Below are 4,136 nucleotides of genomic sequence, written 5' to 3'. Positions count from 1 at the left end.
ACTGGACCAGCTCAGATAATAATTAAACATCCCAAACCTGCAATTCGAACAAAGAAGCTCGTCAGTGGAGTCCATCCGTCCACAAAGGACATTGGAGAGAGTCAAACTGCTCCTTCTCGGCCGGGCGCGGTGGCTCAAGCCTGTAATCCCAGCACTTTGGGAGGCCGAGACGGGCGGATCATGAGGTCAGGAGATCGAGACCATCCTGGCTAATACGGTGAAACCCCGTCTCTACTAAAAAAATACAAAAAACTAGCCGGGCGACGAGGCGGGCGCCTGTAGTCCCAGCTGCTCGGGAGGCTGAGACAGGAGAATGGCGTGAACCCGGGAGGCGGAGCTTGCAGTGAGCTGAGAGCCGGCCACTGCACTCCAGCCTGGGCGGCAGAGCAAGACTCCGTCTCAAAAAAAAAAAAAAAACAAAACAAACTGCTCCTTCTCATTGGCAAAAACCATGTGTTTAATATCAGGTCTTCAATATGCAACGTGTAGTAAGAACTCATTTCTCTGAGCATATTCTCTAAGAAATGTAAACTTTCTTTGGATGTCAAATTATTTACTAGAAAAAAATTTTTATGAAGCAAAAATACTATATGTGAGTTTGAATAGGAGACAGGATTCAAATTTTCATCATTTCACAAAATGCATCTCCATCTGAATTGTCGTGTGATTTTTGTGATAGAGAAGAAAGTGAGGAGCAAGCGAGAGTCCACGTTCCTGTTAAGCCCTGGCCGTCCTTCTCATCTGCGTGCTGCCTGTGGAAAACACACCTGGGGCTCCCCTGAGCCTGCTCGTGCTGCGTGTCACCTGAATAGTTCTGCAAGCGACTGGCATGCAATAGGCAGTAAACACCGACGTCGTGAATGAACGAAGAAACTACCACAAAGAGGAAACAGAGGCGCTTTTGTCCCTGCGCGTCATTCTGACTGTGGGAGTGTGTGTCCTGAGCTGTGTGAGCGGTTGTGTGTGGGTCTCTGAGGTGTGTGAGGGGTTGTGTATCCTGAGGTGTATGAGGATTGTGTGTGTGTCCTGAGGTGTATGAGGGGTTGTGTGTCCTGAGGTGTGTGAGGGTTGTGTGTGTGTGTCCTGAGGTGTGTGAGGGTTGTGTGTGTGTGTCCTGAGGTGTGTGAGGGTTGTGTGTGTGTGTCCTGAGGTGTGTGAGTGCTGTGTTCTTTTCTGTGCTCCTCTCAGGCGCCTCATGGTTTTTGTTCATGGAGAGAGACGTGGCCGGCCCCCCTCCCCTCTCCGTGGGGCAGGCAGCCTCCACCCCCATCTTCATGGTATCTCCATGCTCCAGAGACTCCGTCATCCCTGGTGTCTCTACCCTGGCCTCATAGCACCCTGAGAAGTTTGACTCAGCTGGAAGTTGTAACGTCCTCGAGTTTCTGGAAGGTTTTCTCAGTCATCTCTACAGGTTGGGGAATGAGGCCCAGTATCTCATGTTCATTTCCACAGGGTTTTACTTGTTATCCCGAGGATGTGTGAGCTCAGACCTGTCCATCTCGCCATCAAAGCAGGTCCACCCGCATGTTTTCATCATCAGCCATCATCGACGTGTTTCAGGCTTCGCGGCTTCCGTCCTGAGCCTCAGCCGGGGTGGCTCCTGGGGCAGGTCCCCCTATTCCTCTCTCTGCTGCGGGTCTCTGTGTACTGCTCTTCCCCGCCTGGCCAGGCCATTTTCTTCACTGAGTCTTCCCCAGATTCTAGTCCTGCAGTAAACACGTGCGGCCACGGGTCAGGGCGGAGCCTCCTGGGCCTTTGGACTGCGGGGCCCTTCCCTTCTCTCTGATAAGGCCCGGTTTTCTGTTCAGCCTCGTGGTGCCTTGCGTTTCAGGCACGGTCTTCCAGGGGCCTTCTGGTCTGAACATTCTGCAGAGGAAACCACGGCACATCTTTCACTCATCTTTTAAAATCAGAAGCCAGTTCCACAGTCGGCTGCTTGGAGTAGCAGCAGACACACTTTTTAAAGTAGCTTAGCTGTTGAAATTTCTGGTTCGAAAGACTAATTTTATACTGGTGCAGACCCTGAAAAAAGAAATCACCTTTTGTAAATACCATCACTGCAAACGGGCAATGTGACCGGGGAACTAGTGAGATGCCATTGAGATTGGAACCCACTCTGCTGGAGGTAGCTGAGCGAATTTGAGGATGACTAAGTGTGGGAATACTAAGCCAGGGGAAGGGTGCGTGTCATCCAAGGAATGACATGAGCTCACACTGTGCCTCAAGTGACACAGATCACAGTAGATTCCAGCGAAATACTTGCAGCTATGTTGAGTTCCTCAAACTACCACAAAACTCTTATGGTAAAACTTGTGAGAGGAGAGGATAAGAGAGGATGAGCCCTGTGATCGAATCCAAATATGAATTGTAAAATATGCCTTAATACTATCACCAGTAGCTATAGTGTACAATGACAGAACAAAAAGAGAAAGATTTTCTACATTTTCTAGTTGTTCCCTCAGTGGTGCATTTTAGCACTCTCAAAACTCCACATTTCTTTTGGATTTTATGAGCTGAGTCTGAATGTTATAAGCGACACACTCCCCTTTCTTTCTTGCAAGACAGGGTTTCGCTCCGTTGCTCAGTCTGGAGTGCAGTGGTGCTATCTCAGCTCACTGCAACCTTGACCTCTTAGGCTCAAGCAATCCCCCCATCTCAGCCTCCCTAGTAGCTAGAACTACAGGTTCACACCACCACACCCAGCTAATTTTTAAATTTTTTGTCGACACAGGTCTCGCTCTGTTGCACTGGCTGGTCTCAAACTTCTGGGCTCAAGCAGTCCACCTGCCTCAGCCTCTTAAGTGCTGGGATTACACACTCTTTAAGCATGTTCTCTGTACAATATTTTGTAGAGGTTGAGAATAAGGAAAGACATTGCCCCTTTAAGCAAACTGGTAAGGCAACATACAAAAACTACTCAATCCACAATAGTGAGAACTTCCATTAATTACATTCTAAGGTTTTTTGTTTAAAATGAATTGGGGGAGTACATTATGCCCTTCAGGGTAATGAACAGAGAAAAATGTCCAATGATTGCTAGCCATCCCGATAATGTATTTACTCTATGTTGTGTTGTTTTGTTTTTGCAGTAGGACCCAAGTGATTAGAAAGGATATCACATAGTCAGTGACCGGCTGAGACTGCGTGTGGACAGGGGAAGAAGCTAACTTACACCAAAAGGGACCTGGGGCCAGGAGACATTTCTTGATAAGCCCCTCAGCCAGGTAACATCAACCCATGGCTTCCAACACCAATCTGAAGAGGCCACAGAGGAGAGAGAATCCTGAGAAGGTTTTTCATATCTGAAAGTTCTTGTATTACAAGAAGTGGAAAGTTTCTTGATATGTGTGTGAAGGCCAAGATTGAGACAGTGGTGCTGAGGGCGGGATGATACCACATTGAGGCTGGGAGTTTTACTTCTTTTAAATCTTTCTGTAGGTTTACCTCTGTGGAGCCCTACCACTTCTAAACCATAGTTACAAGGCCAATAAATACATAGAACAACGTTCCTACTGCTCGTGGGCCTCATGCTCTTCCTAATAGCTCTATTGGAACCCTTGATTGTTCATGACCTTGTGTCCATATCATGCTATCTGATTATTCATCATTTTTCCTGAGTCCCCTTGATATGAAATGTGGATAAAACCATGTCTGAAGAAACATGTTATAGGAAAGAAACTCCAATCCCCGACCTTGGAATCTGAGGATTTGTATAATTTGGCCTTTACACAAAAGAATTATGTAATCTGGGGCAAGTCCCTTACCACTGTATCTGAACCCAATTTTATTGCCCCTCTTAAGTCTAAACTCTCAGCTATGAGTACTAATTTTTGGCATGATGGTGAGGTGAAACCACAGAGGCCCATGGCACGTCATTGCAGAATATCCATTAGACTTTCGCAAGTGAGCAGTCATGGATTTCGGGATCTGACTGTCATCATGGGAAACCTCAGGATCTGACTGTTCGTAATCATGGGAGATGTCAGGATCTGACTGCTCGTCATTACGGGAAACGTCAGGTACAGCTTAACAATTAGCTACGGGGTTCATCTTACAGATACCTCTAATTACTGCTTTAGCTAAAAAAAAAAAAAAAAAAAAAAAAAAAAAAACCATGAAAGACACAGGTTTACTGC

This window comes from Rhinopithecus roxellana, chromosome 4 (genome assembly GCF_007565055.1).
Source record: "Rhinopithecus roxellana isolate Shanxi Qingling chromosome 4, ASM756505v1, whole genome shotgun sequence".
Classification (NCBI taxonomy): domain Eukaryota; kingdom Metazoa; phylum Chordata; class Mammalia; order Primates; family Cercopithecidae; genus Rhinopithecus; species Rhinopithecus roxellana.
This window is presented reverse-complemented; position numbering follows the sequence as displayed.